General features: G+C 39.7%; 1 protein-coding gene across 5 annotated transcripts in view; it reads left to right on the plus strand.

The window, feature by feature from the left end:
• Positions 1–18,390, plus strand: part of tenm3 (teneurin transmembrane protein 3) — a 398,597-nt gene that overhangs the window by 129,278 nt on the left and 250,929 nt on the right. The window contains exon 1 of one of the 5 annotated variants that reach the window (XM_061772053.1): positions 10,858–11,181. The exons of the other annotated variants lie outside the window; for them this stretch is intronic. The gene's annotated coding sequence lies outside the window, so the exon portion shown is untranslated. Of the gene's footprint in view, positions 1–10,857; positions 11,182–18,390 lie in introns of those variants that run through there. 5 annotated transcript variants of the gene reach the window in all.

The raw sequence follows: 18,390 nt of genomic DNA on the forward strand, positions 1-18,390 counted from the left end.
GGTGGAAATGTCCAAATTCACAGTGGATTTCGTGGACTCGCACACATCCACATGGACAGACACGCACACATGCTCGTTGTTGGGGGTGGGAGTTATAATGCATTATCTCACCATCAACTCAAATCTCTACATGCTGAAAGAGGGATTAAAAAATAGAAAGGTCTCTTTAAATTCCTATTCTCTTCTTGTGAATTCTTGCCTTATTGCTTTTCTCCTTTCCCTAATTCATCAGTTGGCTTGTTTAAGCCAGCCTCAGTGTTTCCCCTCTGTCTTTCTCTCTGTGCTCTTTTCTTGTTTTCATATCCCTTTTTTTCCTCATACTTTTTCATTTCTACCTCTTCCATTGCTTTCTATCTCAAAGGTTGTGAACTTGCCTTGTAGGGGTCCCATACATGGACATGAAAGAGCTTTGGGATTTTCTCTCTCTCTCACACATGCACACCTACATACACACACACACACAGTGGGGGTGTCGAACATGGGATGTTTAACTGGCAGGAATAGCTCAACATAAAACACAGTCGCGCAAACCTCCCCTCTCCTCATCGATCATGCACACACCCTCTGAGGGTCTATATTATATGAGTTAGTAGGAGGGTACCAACAAATACAATGGCGTAAGAAAAGCTTCACTGCTGGGATGATTGAGATGGGGATAAAGAAAAGAAGATGGAGGCTGTCCAGTGGGTCCAAACCACTCTCCCAAATGCTCTCACACAATCAGGGCGCACAGAATGTAAAATAAGTAATTCCAAGGCTCTCTTTCTCAGTCTGTGTTTAGTGTGGGAAAATGTCCCTGCTTCTCCTTGATAAATAGTTGCCTTTGAGCACTGAAGTAAAAAAAAAAATTCAAAGTAGTTTGCCAGTACTGGTAATATTTTATGAAAATATATTTATTGATGAAAACTAGATTTGAATCTGTTATCTATATTTCAACTCAAGTATGCATATTAAATCGCTATTAAAAAAAAAATGCAGACAAACAATTCATCCATCCATCCAGTTATCCATTTTCTATAGCGTATGTCATCATTGGGGTCGCTGGAGTGCTGGTGCCTTTCCCAGCTCACTTTGGGCAAGAGGCAGGGTACAACCTGGACTGGTTGCCAGTCAATCACAGAGCACATATGGGTCATTTTAATATAATTCGATCAATAATGGTAAAGACATAGCCCACTGAGTTTCCTTTTTAAAATCATTTAATTTTATTGATATGATTATTTGAATTATTGGCAGTTGTTATCTATAATTGTTGCTAAGAAAATAATACTCAAAAGTGATATTTTTCACGCGGCACAGTGAACGACTGGTTAGAGCATCTGCCTCACAGTTCTGATGTCTGTGGTTCAATCCCCGGCCCCCGTGTGGAGTTTGCATGTTCTCCCCGTGCCTGCGTGGGTTTTCTCCGGGCACTCCGGTTTCCTCCCACATCCCAAAGACATGCATGGTAGGTTGATTGACGACACTAAATTGCCCGTAGGTATGAATGTAAGTGCGAATGGTTGTTTGTTTATATGTGCCCTGCGATTCGCTGGTAACCAGTTCAGGGTGTACCCCGCCTCCTGCCCGATAGCTGGGATAGGCTTTTGGGGGCAAAAACCAAACGTAGACTGCGCCTCTTCGTATTGATTTTCATCTTAGGGTTATTTTGTGGTTTAAAATCAGTGGGAAAAAGTAACATTCATTCCCAGCTGTCATGCACATTATGGTTCATCTATGCAATGGGGTTTCATAGTTATTTAGTGGCTAATAACACTTACTGTCTGTTTGTGTAACATTTCTGTGTTTGTTCTGAGATAAACACAAGCATATTTGGTCGACAAACAGATTTAACCAGCATACACTTGAATTTGGTGAAAAACAATCACTCGTGACATTGGTGTTGTGGTAAACACTGGGCGCATTCATTCAGTTCTTAAAATATCAAAACAGACTTGGTGAATTTCGGTGAAGACTGTGACTGGTGATTTCGCGGTTTGCAGTAACCGCCGGTGGGTGGCGCTCGTGTGCCATCAATTGTCCCAGAGGGTCTTGCATGCATTTCAAAGGAGCAAATGATTTTTTTTACCTTTACCTCGGCATGCTTTGACCAGCGGATTTTCCAAAGTTTTGGTCTGTATCTTGGTGCTGCGGACCAGGGGGAGTCTTTGATGACTGGAAACCCAGGTTTCTCAGGGAACTGTTAATTATTTTAAGGTCCGGGTAGATAAATTAGGCATCCTTGTGGCCGTCTTGCACAGCGGGACGTCTTGGAAGAATGCAGTATATCAAGTTGTTGGTGAGGTTGCTGGGGACATCTCTTTGATGGCGTGTCCGTTACATATATGCCTTTTCCATGAAAACTAACACAAATGCACCTTAGGGTCTTCAGAGTTCCTTTTTCTGGTTCTTTTACAAACGGTCCTTCTTTGTCACCCAGGCTATCTTTACCGTTAATGTCATTGGAGAAACATTACTCATTATATCTTTGCAATACACCAGAAGGATTTGTGAGTTGATTTTTCAGGATGAGGCAGGCATTTTGCAGACAGCAAAATAAATGGTGTTATTTCTGAGATATGAATGAATATGTATCAATTTGTGAAAGTGTCAGAACAGTTGCATGTCTTTACTGTTATTATGATTTGTATAAAGACAAGAGTGTCATGGGTTTAATGAGTACAATTTAGTCTCCAATGAACCTCACCTAATTTTTCGAATGTGGGAGGAAGTTGGTGTACACTGAGAAAACCCACGCAAGCACGAGAAAACATGCAAACGCCGCACATGAAGGCTGGAGGCGAAATTCAAACACAAACCTCAGAACTGTGAGGCAGATGTGCTGCCAACAAACCTTTAATAATAATTTCATAATGTATGTAATTATGCTTTTGTATTTTTGTAAATTAGGAGATTTAAACATATTGAGCAAGAACCCTAGAAATTAATGTTTCGCAAGAATGATTTGGCTTTGATTTTGTGTTCGTAAAGAGCTGAAAGGACACAGAACACCTGACTCAAAAATTTACCTTTGCTTTCAAATTGTGATACTAACTAAGGACATGAAGACTAAATTTTTAAAGTTACGCCATTAGGCATTGCTATCTTCATTTTTGTGTACACTGCGGTATTCATCTTTTTTTTATGCTTAATAACATCAGTCTAACACCCATGGGAATCAATCAATTAACCTGTATGGGATGTAATGCTTACAACAGTAGCTTGCATGTGTTTGTGTGAAGATGATGATTGCTGATAGTGTATACAGTAGATTTGAAGTATAGGGGCACCTCCAAGGGTCATACAATTTGTTCCAGGATGCTGGTCTACTTTTGATTTGTTTGGATTTGGAAGCAATTTTTCCCATGGGAAATACATCTGTTATATGGTAAAATTGTTAACATCATAAAACTTTTAATAACTTTGGAACCAAATGTAAAGATTTTCATTCTTAACAGTCTTACGAGTGTAAAATTGAAGTTTACCACTGTCAATAAATACTAAATACTATCCATAATCTTTAATATTCATAAACAATTTGTAGTTACGCTGAAGTCTGGTGCTTTGAATGAGGGTACGCTTCATGTAACCTCCAGTGTGTAGCTGTTACAAAAAAAAAAAAAAAGCCACAAAAAGCCAAAGAAAAAGCAAAAACTCATGTTTTATGAGGGACAGTGTTGTTTTTGCCAGCCATCTTCATTTTAGTCTCAGTTTTAGTCTTTTGGAAGAAAATGCTTATTAGTCATAGTCACATTTTAGTCATTTCAATATGTGATACTTTAGTCCAGTTTTGGCTGACGAAAAAGTCTATTTTTACTCACATATTTTGTTATGAGTAATAAAAATAATTTCTATTCTATAATAATTTATAATTAATAAATGTCTTTCTTCCAAAGTTCTTTTTATTGATTTTGCAATTTGTACATGAGCCATGACTGAACATCTTCCCCCCCCATTCCTCTCTCCCCATTTCACTCTAAAATGTCTATTTCGCGCTCCACAAGGCCATAGTCTAATTGTGATTGTCCAGCCGGACGTCTTCTGTGACTAAAATCACTCGTTAACAGAGTTAAATCACCCCTAACACATACAGTTATGGCTAAAAAAACACTGGCACCCGGGGTGCCAATGCTTTTAGCCATGACTGTTTTGTCTATTATATATATATATATTTGTCTAAAAAAAAAAATTCTCGTTATTTTGGCATTTAGCAAATAGAAATCATTTTGGTAATCCTAGTTGACTTAAAACAGGAAACGTTTAGTCTGCTTTTATGTCAGACAATCAAGAAAAATAATGATTATGTTTATTTGCATACAGTCATGGCTAAAAACATTGGCACCCCAGGGGTTTCCACATATTATAAAATTTATTTTCAGAACCACAGAATGTGTACATAATTTTCTCAAGCCAAGAATCAAATGGCGTGCCAATAGTGTGATAATAGCAACATTTTAATTTAATAATTTTGACAAAATACTACCATGTTAAGAAAAAAGAATGTCCTTAACTATAAAACAACCAAAAACAGAAATACCACCCCATAGTTAAGCTTCATGATAATTATTTCTGGGCAATGGCCAATATTACAATGTATTTTTACAGTTTTTTCATGTTGTTTTTTTATGTGGGGAACAGGAAAAGGTCTAAAATGCAGGCAAAAATCTAGTCACGAGCTAAGCTAACATAGCACAGTTAATGGTAACGGTAACGTATATAGCGTATGCTTCCGTGGTCATTGAAGACCCTACAGTATCATAAGATCAAAATTTTGCCAAAAAACAGATATTATAAACATGGAATGGCAAACACAACTCACCTCACAAGGATTCACACTCTGGGAATATATCCCTCTTTAGAAAAACTAACAGACTTGAAGTTTGTTACTTTCTAAATCTGTGCCACACTATTCAAACTGCCCAATGCAAATCCAATGTAGGTATTTTACAAAAATGTTCAAAATACTTTAAAAAAAAATCAAAATACTATTGGATAGCTGAGTGATACACAAATAAAATGAGCCCTAGATTGCAAAAATTGGATAAGGATTAAAGATTTTATGCCATTTTTTATGTCGAAAATCGAACCACATTTTCTTGCCCAGAAATCAATGTAAATCATTAGGAAATGTGTGACTGAAACCTTGACTCTTTGGTAGAAAAATGCACGGAGGTGTCTTATTAGTTGAGACGAAAACGTTATGTTTAAAAAGTAAATTTTCCTATTTTTCAATGGCGATGTCCACTCGAGCCATCGCATTTCGCTGGTCAAACTGAGAGAATAAGAAGAAGAATCATCTTTTATTGTCATGAACATGCATGCATGCATATGAAATTTTTTCTCTGCATTTTACCCATCACAGTGAACACACACACTTATTGGTGGAACACACTGGAGCAGGGGGCAACTTAAGCATCCGGAGCACAGTTCAGGGTCGGTGCCTTACTCAAGCACACCACAGCCTTGAGTCCAGGAGATGTTGGTGGATGGTCCGGTTGGGGGCTTGAACTGAGGTCTCCACAGTGGCAGGTGATGAGCTTAACCCGCATTATCTGATTTACTTCAAACTTCGCAAACATATAGTTTTCTATTGTCACCGTATGATTTTCGACACCGAAATCAAGGAACATTTTCATATTTTTTGTTTTGTTCTGTTCGGCTGTTTGGTCAAGCAGAAAGGAGGATCTGTATCCCTTTTATGCTGGAGTTTTTAAGTTTCTCCTATTATTATAATGGATATTTATTGAGAATCAGTCGAGCAGAACAAAGTTTCTAGAGAGGAGTGAGAAAATAAGACAACAAAAGACAAAGCACTAACTGTAAATAAAGATGAGAAAAGTAAATCATTATATATCTAGAACAATGACACATTAGATATGAGTGTTGTATGGGGCAGTAGTGCTACACCCCGTGAGGGAAGGCCAGGACAAGGACAGTAGAAAAAGCGTGCAGGACAAGGATCGTGAACCCGGCTGTACAACTGAAGTGTAGTGGGCAGAGGTAGGTAGAGTAGCCAAATATTGCACTGAAGTAAGAGTACTGTTACTTTAGCATAATATGACCCAAGTAAAAGTAAAAACTAGTCATCCAAATATTTAAGAGTAAGAGTAAGAAAATACTCATTGAAAAAAATACTCAAGTAAAGAGTAACTTCTGATTTTATTATATATATATTTTTTAAATCAGAGCATGAACATAAAATAATAAACAAAATATATGGGAGTCGACACACACCTGCCACCATTTAAAATTTTAAGTGCCCAAAAACCAACAACACATGCATTGGGCCCTCCAGAAACATGATTTGCTTTATTCACTTAAATGATTTCATGAAGAAGCTGTTTGCTGACTAGACTTCGTGATTGTGTGTGCGTCGGCGACACCATAGGGATAGTGCTAATTTTGCCATATCCACTCCAAAACAACAATAGAAACATCTGCAACTTACTGCAAGGTGTTTTCTCAAGTTAGAAGTGGGCTGAAATATCGAAGTTTGCGCAGTCACAATTGAAGAGCAGCATGACAAAGCTGTTGTGTTTTGGTCTGTAAACACACTCGTGCGGTTGTTCCCCCCCCCAAAATGAGTCATTTTGATTGGCTCGCAAAGGCTACGTGCGCGGTCATGTGACTGCCTTGTGTCATCTGATTGTTGAATTGGAGTCAAATGACACTAGTGATTCCGTTTGATTGGCGCAACGGCCGCCCTATGCGGAAGTCGAAGATGTAGTCTAAAAATAGACGTCCACACGCATGAATAAAATAGCGAACGGCATGTCGATCATTGTAACGGAATAAAAGTATTGATCCTTCTTCACATAAATACTCAAGTAAAAGTAAAAAGTACAGGGCATTTAAAGTACTCTGACAAGTACAGTTTATCGAAAATCTTACTTGAGTAAATGTAGCGCGTTACTACCCACCTCTGGTGGTGGGAGTGACTAAATAAATTATAAACGTCTATCAGACTGGAGTGTGAGTGAGGGATACCCAAGCAATTTGCATTTTCATGAGTTATTTGTTGCAATAAGTGAGTGGCCCCACACCCACAATGACTGACAGAAGTGTCCAGCTGTAATTGCTGTGCCTGCACCGCGGAGGCTGAGGACCCCACCCGATCAATCGAGAGGCAGGTCGGGCCCAGGATTCCACCCGAGAGCAGCCCAGTGGACAGGACACATCCCACACCGAGGAACCCAGGGTTGTTTTGTCAGACCTCGCTTACCCAAGGCTCCCCTGCTCCTTAGAACTAAGGGAGTCCTGACTGGCTCACCGTTTAAAGGGTTAAAGCTCCCTGTTGTTCCTCTGTATTACACAGTGAACCATAACCGGCGACGGGAGCATGCTTAAGCCGGTGTTGAGACGGACCGATACAACGTCCGCATCGCTGCACCGATCCACCTGTCGATCTCTCGTTCCATTCTTCCCTCACTCGTGAACAAGACACCAAGATACTTGAACTCCTCCACTTGGGGTAGGATCTCATCCTCGACCTGGAGAGGGCACGCCACCCTTTTCCGACTAAGGACCATGGTTTCAGATTTGGAGGTTCAGATTTTCATCCCAGCCGCTTCACACTCGGCTGCGAACTGCTCCAGTGAGAGTTGGAGATCACAGCTTGATGAAGCCAACCGAACCACATCATCTGCAAAAAGCAGCGATGCAATACTGAGATCCTCACACTAGAATTCTGTTCAACAAGCTGGTCAAAAACCCCACAGCCACCTCTCCTGAGGTGCTTCCATACCTCCACAGGACTCTCATCAGGACCAACTGCCTTTCTATTTTTCATCCTCTTTAATGCTTTTCTAACTTCCCCCTTACTAATCATTGCCACTTCTGTGTCCACCACACTTGCCTCTTCTACTCTTTCTTCTCTCTCATTTTCCTCATTCATCAAATCCTCAAAGTATTTTTTCCATCTGCCCAGCACACTACTGGAACCAGTCAACACATTTCCATCTCTATCCTTAATCAACCTAACCTGTTGCACATCCTTCCCATCTCCATCTGTCTGTCTGGCCAACCTGTACAGCTTTAATCTTCCTCCCCACCACCAGTCATCTTACACACCACCCTCCTATGCTGTCTAGCCACACTCTCCCCTACCACTACCTTACAGTCAGTAACCTCCTTCAGATTACATCGTCTGCACAAGATGTAATACACCTGCGTGCTTCTACCTCCGCTCTTGTAGGTCACCCTATGTTCCTGCTTCTTCTGGAAAAAAGTCTGCACTACAGCCATTTCCATTCTTTTTGCAAAGTCTACCACCATCTGTTCCTCCAAGTTCCTTTCCTGGATGCCGTACTTACCCATCACTTCTTCATCACCCCTGTTTCCTTCACCAACATGTCCATTACAATCTGCACCAATCACGAGTCTCTCTCTGTCTGGGATGCTCAGAACTACTTCCTCTAGCTCCTTCCAGAATTTCTCTTTCACCTCTAGGTCTCATCTTAACTGTTGGGCATCGCCGCTAATCACATTATACATAACACCCTCAATTTCAAGTTTCAGCCTCATCACTTGATCTGATACTCTTTTCAACTCCAAGACATTCTTAGCTAACTCTTCCTTTAAAATAACCCCTACTCCATTTCTCTTCCCATCTACACCATGGTAAAATAATTTAAACCCTGCCCCTAAACTTCTAGCCTTACTGCCTTTCCACCTAGTCTCCTGGACACACAATATATCAACCTTTCTCCTAATCATCATGTCAACCAACTCCCGAGATTATCCTGTCATAGTCCCAACATTCAAAATCCCCACATTCAATTCTACCCTCTGTGCTTTCTTCTTCTCTTTCTGTCTAAGAACCCGCTTTCCACCTCTCCTTTGTCTTCGACCCACAGTAGCTGAATTTCCACCGGCACCCTGCAGGTTAATGGTGCCGGGGGCGGACGTTGTTAACCCGGGCCACGACCGATACGGTATGGAATTCTTTAGATGAACGCTCATATTTGTTTGGCTCATATATAGTTTTAAGGCGGATGTCCTTCCTGACGCACCCCTCTGCATTTATCCGGGCTTGGGACTGGCCTAAAGTTTGCACTGGCTGGTGCCCCCATAGGGCTGCATTTGTTTTCTTCTAGAAAATAACGTCCTCAATGGCAGGTACAAATAACTCTGTATAATGTTTGTGTTGTCCCTGGGGGCTTCAGCTGCCCCCTGCTCCAGTATGTTCCACTAACATGTGTATGTGTTCACTGTGATGGGTTAAATGCCGAGAACAAATTTCGTGTACATGCATGCATGTTCATGACAATAAAAGGGGATTCTTCTTCTTCTTCTCTTCTGATATACTGTATTCATGGATGTTTTCTGGAGTATAATTGTGTGATTATCCATCCATCCATCCATTTTGTTATTTGAGTCGTTGTGATTCAAACATGAAAATTCTGACTCCTGGTTCCTTTTTTTTGGTTCACTAGTGAGTTGATTCGACTGGCCACCCACTCGTTCGTAGCTCTACTGAATGTAAGATCTTCGGCAGAAACCACATACAAATCACGCACCCCGGCAATATTCTGTGTCACTTAATGGTTTTGCTGTTCAATTTGTCCCTTGGTACAAATACCAAGGAATCTACCTTGAAAGTTCACTTGAAATTCACGTCAATACAGTTCTCTTGAAAGTCAAAAGCAGATTAGGCTCTCGCTACCAAAATAAATTCTCATTAATATGGTCTTCTAAATACGAAAGTATGAAAACGACTGTCCTCCCAATCCTAGATTACGGAGATGTTAGCTTAAAAAAACTGTCCTCCACAAGCTAGAAACCTGCTTCCTTTAACACTCACCACTGTGAACTGTACTCCCTGGTTAATTGGCCCTCTCTTCACTCACGCACGCAAATTCACTAGCCCATGTTTGTCTATACACTGTTAAAAAGAACCTATATACCCAATAAATTTAGTGTAACAATTTACAGCCACTTTAATTGGGTACATTTCAACCACATATTTTTGGTGAAGAATACCTTAATTCAATAGCTATAAAATACAAAACTTTTTACCACAACTTCTGCATTATCCCTTTATATTTTAGTGATCATGGCCGAGAAATCATTGTTTTCCATGCAATCCACAGACACGTTTTTTTATGAAATGAAATGCACATACAGCTTGCTAACTTTACCCGACACACTGATAATACAAGCAGGAACAAATTTAAGTAATTACGACATGTAGCCGTTAGGTATCTTCCAGGACTAAAATGTAATACTTACGCCTACCCTCTTTTGGTTGATGCAGCTGCTTCCAAACCTCTAACCACATACGCGTGTCCGCACGCTGACCGTGCACAACCCCCATTAGACTCACGCACACGCGCACACACACAGACACACGTATACATATTTGGGGCGCATACACTCCTTGTGCAATGTAGTTGCTGAGCACGTAATGCTTGTGTGCACAGTTGTGGATAACACACCAAAAAGGATGCCAATGTAGAGAGAAACTGTACATGTGCACGGGTGATTGTGTGAGAATGACAAAGAGAGAAAGTAAAAAGGGGAGAAAAGAAAGGAAGAGATACTTCATCCACCTCTTGCCTGTAAATGCAAAAAGCAGATTCCGACCCAGTCATCCAGCAACCAATCACTGTACTCCCTCAGCTCCCTTCTGTCCTCGTGGCTCCACCCCCTGCCTGGTTGGACGAGCAGGAGGGCTCCACAATTTACCAAGGCAACAAGGGAGCCAGCGAGGGAGCGCAGCAGGCGCGCGCGCACACACACGCACGCGTGCACACACATACACACGCACGCACGCACACACCGACATGCTCCCCACGAAAGGTTGCGACAACGCCGAGTAAAGAATAAGAGCACGCAGCTTTTTTTTTTTTTTTTTTTTTTTGCAAATTAAAAAAAAAGAAAGGTCTGGAAGGGGGGGGGGGGGACGAGATACATTACAATATTTTCCGTTTTCTCCAGTGAATTTTCAATCACCCTCTCTGGCAAGAAGTGAGAGGAGAGACCTGGGCAGACCGAAAGACATAAATAAGGAGAAAGGTGAACAAGAATCCACGCAGGCTTTTCGTCTGTTTCTGTCCTGGCAGAAAGAAAAACATACAAAAGGAAAAGACGGAGGTGTTTGTTTTTCGCTCTCATGGTCATGTGTTCGTGAAAGGATCCTATGTGGTTTGGGCAGCTCGAACCCTTGAAACCAGCCGAAACTGGAGTATTCACACAGAGGAGGTAAAGGCAGTTTTCTTCAATCTATGCATTGTAGCACCGTGTGTGTGTGTGTTCCCGCGTGCCGTGGGAAGGTTTTCTCTTGTAAATTGCCTCTCATTGTGTGAATTCACTGAATTTAAACTCTAACAACGCGAAACAATGTGTGTTCACAGTGTGTATGCGTGCGTGCGTGTTTTAAAACAGTAGCGGACTAGGATCTCATGTCTTGATTTGGTGTCATAAAACAGCGGCTTAGAGAAAAGCTGTTTTCATCCCAGATAAGATTTCCGTATTCCATCTTCTTATATATAATCTTGTTTCCCAACATGTTCTCTTTGTTATTTTGGTTTCTTTCATTTGTTCTCGACATTCTCCTTTTTGATTAAGTCTCACCAATGTATTTTTTTTGGCTGTGATCATGGTTTTAAAAGCTGAGAGGACGCTGACTCAAGCAACAAGTTCGTGAGCTGACAAAACCAGTTCAAGGATCAGCCAGCCTGTAGTTGCCCCCATGTCAAATAGCCTCTCACTTTTTCAGCCTACATTGATCTAAATTCTTCTTTTCCAAAAGCCAAACAAGAAGTCAGCACAGTGCATCAGAGGCCAATGTATTAACTCTCAACAAAACTCTTAGGACACACTGAATCACATTTACAACATATTTGGGACACTTAAAAAAACACAAGCGTCAAGGTCTGATTTTTGATTTGTGGTCATTTCATGCGAGCAACAATCAAAATGGATGGGCAGTATTAACCAAATTACGGTACCAATCAATGAATGAGGACAAAATTGGGATAATTATTGGCAAATTGTTTTCAGACATTCTTGATGTCAAAGTGAAAAAGATGCATTTCAATTCCTATATATTTGGTTGGAGTTTATATTTTCTGGTTTATATATATATATATCTCAGATAACCTAGGATGCATATTAGGATCTAGAGGAGCAGGAAGGACCAAAGTAAATTAATGCTCTTAGTCTTCCACCCACACCTCATGATGTGGTGCTAAATGAAGTGGGAGGTTAAGTATCACGTCAACATACACTACCTGGCAAAGATTAAAAAAAATATGAACTGTATGCACTACATTGGTTTGGATCCCATTGTAACGCCATGCAACAACTGATGAGTCACCTTTGCCAGGTGCAAACTCCGAATGTATTCTTGCGCTTCTGTTCTTCAACCTATACGAAATCATTATTTCATTATTACATTGATATTAGAATCGCCTTTTATTGTCATGAACATGCATGCATGCACACAAAATTTGTTCTCTGCATTTAAGCCATCACAGTGAACACATGTTAGTTGAACACACTGGAGCAGGGGGCAGCTGAAGCGCCCGGGGTATCAGTGTCTTGCTCAAGGACACCACAGCCGTGAGTTCGGGGGATGTTGGTGGATGGTCCCGTTGGGGTCTTGAACCTAGGTCCCCCACGGTGGCAGGCGATTATCTTAACCATTGGGCCACGGCTGCAGGATGTAATGCAGTAATAGTAATTCAGGACTATTCCCAACCCAATATTCATAAAGCAGGGGTGTCAAATATATTTTCTTTTTATAAAAAAATATATTTTAGTTCAGGGGCCACATTCACCCGAATTTGATGTCAAGTGGGCCAGAGCAGTATATTCATAGCCTAATAACCTATAAATAACAACAATTTCACAATTTTCCCATTTTTTGGTGCAAATAATTACGAGTGCATTTGGAAAATATTCACATTTATTGATTTTTGTCTAGTTGTAAATCTTGTTGCAAATCATATGAGCAAACTGAAAGTTCTTAAAAATGACTGCAATTTCAGTATTCAATATTATGAATTAGTTGTTTTTTTCCATTTAAACAGGTGCAATTTACGGATAAAAGTAGATCTATATACTGTATGTAGTGTTTATAAAACAATTTGTTATGATCTAGAAATAATTTTAAATTCATATATATTTCCACATCACCTGACTCAGAACTGTGTTCTTCACAGTGCAAAGGTGGCACAGCATTATATACGAAGTAGGCTTACTTTGCTACTGAAACTTGGCATCTTTTACCCTTCACAAGTGTATCAATATCAGGCATCAAATCCTCAGTAACAGCCAATTTCAGAATGTCATTTAAGTCGGAAGTGGTCATTTAATTGTGACCTCCACTGGACCAAATTAGCAACAACAGTTACGTTTATAGAAAAATTGCAGTTAATGTGTTCTTCTCTACCTCCTTGGGCCAGATTGGACCTCCTGATGGTCCGGTTCAGGCCCACGGGCTGAATGTTTGGCACCATGCTCTAAAGGATAGAAAGCCTTACATTATTTTCTGTAGTTTTCAAAGCTGGAATGTTTGTATTCCCTTCAGTCTAACTTAACTAGTGACATTAAATGCACACTAAGCTCGGCATTATGCAGGGCTCTATGTTTTTCCAGTCTGTATTTGTGAAAAACAGATCCTAGCTGATAAACTGATAACACTTTACAAAGACTAAATACATGCATGAACTAAAAATGGAAATCCGTCCACTTGGTATATGCATGCTTTGTTGTCTATCACCATGGTAGCTGTGTGGAAACTGTATTTAACGGAGTAAAGGTTTTGGGAAAACCTACAGCAGATCTGCCTTCACTGCTTCTTTTAGCGCATTCTGTTTTGTGAGGCGCACTGATGTATGTGGTGAGGTGAGGGTAAGGGTGGACTGTGCACTGCTGATCAGACGGAGGGAGTAGACGGCCTTTTCTGTTTGCCTAATGACTTCCAGACACAGTTTTGCATTCCATTGCCGTGTGTGGGTGTATGTGAGGCTTCTCCCTCTCCACCCACCAACACTTACCTTTTCAATTAGAAACATACATTTTGAGACGCTCCCAAAAAATGTGTACATGAATAACAAAGTCAAGGGAGGAAGTACGTGATGGATTAAAGGAATTAAACTGTCACCGTGAGAGGAAACATGCTTTGCAGAGAAGACACATAGACAGATTGTAAAGAGAGGAAGGCAGAGATAGCGCTTGGAACATGAACATGTGCAACTGATTAAGATTTCAAGAGGCCTATTAAGAAGGATAAGATGTCATGAGGAAAAATAAATTTGTATTCAAATTTCTATCAAATTTTGGACCAGAAGTTGATATATTAATTGTTTTTCACAGCTTTAATACTACAGCCAAAGTAGTTGATAGATGCTGTGTGCAATTTTAGAAGGAAATTCAAAACAACAACACCTCTAATTCGTCAGTATGTCAACAGAGAAAATCTTGTTCATGTGACTGATTGTGTTTTACAAGATAAATGTCTATCAAGGCGATTTATATTTATCTTTTTTTTGTCATGTCTGGAATGTTTTAGTGGATTAAGATAGTCAGACCAACCACTGGGAGAGACAATAGAACCAGTCAGGCACAGAAAACGGCCGCATTCCACTGCCAGATACAATTATAAATAAGAAAAGAAAGTAACAAGAAAAAAAGTAGTCATTTGCTACATTTTGAATACAACAACACATTAATGTCATTGAAACCAGATGATGACACACAGTCATTTACAAAAAATGTTTTTACTGTAATTAAGATATCGTAGTCATTGTGTGATAGAAGAAGCAACATAAAAGAGCAGGAATTATGTCTATAGTATTTAATAATGAGCTGCTTGAAAATGATATCATTTTTAGTAGCCTTTCTTGAAATAAACGAGTAACAGTGGAAATGAACCATGAACAGAAATACGTATATAATTGCTGCGATGAGTTGAGTGTTCTTTTTTAAGTTTATTATGCACAATCAATAATACACCATTAAATTTAACATACTTCCTGTAAAATTACTGCTTAGTTCAAGTGATCAGTCTTACTGTCTGCGCATGAGTAAATTTGTATAATTATTTTTATGGAAAAAAAGAGCAGGTTTATTGCATTCACAATGTTCTGTGCTCTGTTTAAGTTAAAGTTCAATGATCCACTGTCCACAAATTAAAACAAACATTTTACAATTGCCATTAAACTTTGAGTTGGGAGCAACTGCTATTTCATCTACTGTAATTACAAGCTATTCGCATTATCTCCAACATAAAACTTATTATGAGCAGGAAATGTGGCTTTTCATATTTTTAAGTTAGACAACAATGTCGAGGGAAGGCGAATCCATCCATCCATCCACTGTTTTAGTCACTGTGTTTCAAATGAGGATCCCCCCCACCCCCTCCATCTGCAGGAATTTGCAGATTATACCTGATGTATTTGCAGGTTAAAGGCTTCTTTATGCTCGCGATGACCGCGCTGACATCACTGCGGCTATCCCGCGCGTAGTTTGCCTTTATACTCGAGCGCAACCCACGCGCGCAGTTTTGAAAATGTACTGCAGTTCTCCTCCAAGTCGGGGGTGTCGCTACGGCTGGTATTGCCTAGGACGCCACAGGGTGGAGTTTCCTCTGTATTTTATTTTTGCCGTTTTTACTTTCCTTCCCGTAACAAGGAACAAAGCAACAACAATAACGACCATGGAACAGTGTCTGCTAGAACAAATGGCCCTAGATGACCAGATGATATGTTAAATTATGCTGCAAAATCGATCAAGAAGGCGGCGGCGTAGTTCTATGTAGAACCAAGGGGCACGCTGAGTAAGTCATCACAGCATGTGACTAAAACGGACCAATCACGAGAGATGATCTCCGCGGCATTCTACGTGCAGCAACAATTTTTGTCGTGTACGCATCAAGTGACGCAAGAGGGGCCGCGCGGGCCAATTCGTCGGTCACGTGATGCAATGCGGGTGTTGTCGGCCGCGCGAGTATAAAGGGGCCTTAAGGGGACAGGTTGTGTGAAAGACTGACTGCTGGGGCAGACAATGTGATCAGCCAACCATTATATGACCTGCTGGATCCCACCACCGCTGCTTGCACACTCACATACATGTACGCTGTTGCACGGGTGTGTACACGTTCCCAAGCGATCATACCTTAGCTGGAGGAACACACCGATTCATCAACACATGAAACCCCACACCATTGTACATGCACTTTGGTTACCAGTGTTACATTTCTCATCCATCCCGGTTTGCAGCCTGTAATTGTTACACATTGAAAAAAATCACCAAGCTTTACAGAAACTTGACTACCCTGTTGTATCAATTTATCATTCCTGCATTTTTTCTTATCTCTTACTCTTCAGGCTTTGTCTTGACCCATCCCCCAATACGGAAGGACGCACGCACGCACACACACACAAATACACTCATATCCTTACACGTTATACGAACACCTAATCTCATACTTTCGCAGGCCTTGTTGCTAGGAGATAAGTGTGTTTGTGTGGAGACACTAACAGAGAAATGTACAGTAATAGTGTGTATCTATTTGTGTTTTAAATCTTGAAAAAGATAAAAGGTAGAAAGGCAAAGGTTGATGAAATAAGGCGACTTAGAGGCTTGCACCTAAATAAAAAACGTGGGTGTTTCGCTTATTTTTTTAATGCAATAATTCGGGGCCGATCGATATATACAGTATATACTGTTTTGAGGCCAATGCCAATTCTGATATTTGGCAGAAAAAAATAAAAAAAAACGATTATTCGACCGATTAATTTAAAAAATATATAATCAGTAAAATAACTTATTTTTCCCTTAACGCTCACAACAACAAATAATTACAGGCAGAATATTTAAACTACTTTGTCCTTTAGTATTTGTTTAATTTTACAAGAGAACAAGTACAAAAACATGCAAAAAAGCATTAACTGATGAATTTATCTTTAGATTTAGGCCATAGATGTATGTGGCATACAAGCAACATAATGACTGAAGTTACTGGCAAAATATTATACATGATGCCCTTTAACATTAAATCTCATTTCTTTGACTCCATTATTTTCTTTGCCATGAAATGATGACTTCAAAATAAAAAACAGAGATGCCTTTCTCAGATGTGTGCATTAGTTATGGTGACCGTTTATCATTTTTAGCATTGTGGCTGTTTTTTGTTTGTTTGCTTGAATGCCATTATCTTTGTGTTATGTTGTAATGTGTTAAAAAAAACATCGGCCAATTCTTTTCAATTTTGAATAAAAAGGGCTATTATCAATCGATTAACTTTGCTGGCCAATTAATCGGTCGGGCCGTAGCAACAAGTAAAAATTATTCTCAGCTATACTTGCATGAACAACACATACGGATTTAGACAAGTTCACAAGTACACATGGCACAGCATAGGCATTGTTTCTGTCCATGACAGTTAAATATTATTTTCATGTTTCATTATTTTCATCACATACAAGATGTATTGTTCATTCTTTTATTGCAATGTGAATGCATTGCGGAGTATGCGTGGAATTTTGCTTTTGTATTTGTATAAGTGCACAGTATATCGCAACGCTCTTCTCTAAAGTACTATAGGATATGTGGATCTGAGCAGTGTGTTCACAGGAAAGCTCTTCAGGTGAAAGTGCAGCGCTATCCTTTCTCATCACTAATTCAAAAGGAAGACAGACTTGTTAATGACTAATCAAAATGTGGTCAAAACATTGCTGTGACTCATATTTTGCAAAGTGGACGAAGTTAGCGTCATCATCCATTCATATTGTATGGACTGAAGATCAGCTTGTCAGTAAGTAGGTTTACAGACTTTTCAGTCCTTGAGTATTTTGGCACTGTTAGTGCCTGACTGTTGAATATAAACTCTACACAGAAGGAATGGTGTAACAGAATGTGAACAGGTCCCAGTGAATATCTGTTTAAATTAGACAGGCCGATCAGCAGTCCATCTTATTCGAAATACTAATGGTGTTGTCATACTTCTATTATGGAAAGCTGGAACACATTTTTAAATGATACACTGGGGCAGTATCACCCATACCCTGCTACGTTCTGTGTAAATAAGCAAAGCAGCATGATGGTGAAGTCACTTACTTGACAGAAGCATTGTGCTGTCTCAAAGAAGAATCTCTAGATCTACTATGGATTATGTTTGACTTCAAAATTAAGTTTTATTATGTGGATCTTTCCTAAGAATTGTACTAAATTACGTCCAAGCTAAAAATTTCAAGCATAATGTGTGTATTGTTAATTACAAGTAAAGGTTTAGAATTTGTAAACACTATAGTTACAGTTTTCGCAATATTAATATTAACATGTACAATTTAATTCAGTCTGACTTCTGTTATATATGCAATTAGTTGACATTGACAGTTACTGTTTTAACTATTAATTTATTACATTTGATTCATTCAACCTACAGTCAAGCATTAGAGTTTT

Source organism: Phyllopteryx taeniolatus, chromosome 4 (assembly GCF_024500385.1).
Source record: "Phyllopteryx taeniolatus isolate TA_2022b chromosome 4, UOR_Ptae_1.2, whole genome shotgun sequence".
NCBI lineage: Eukaryota > Metazoa > Chordata > Actinopteri > Syngnathiformes > Syngnathidae > Phyllopteryx > Phyllopteryx taeniolatus.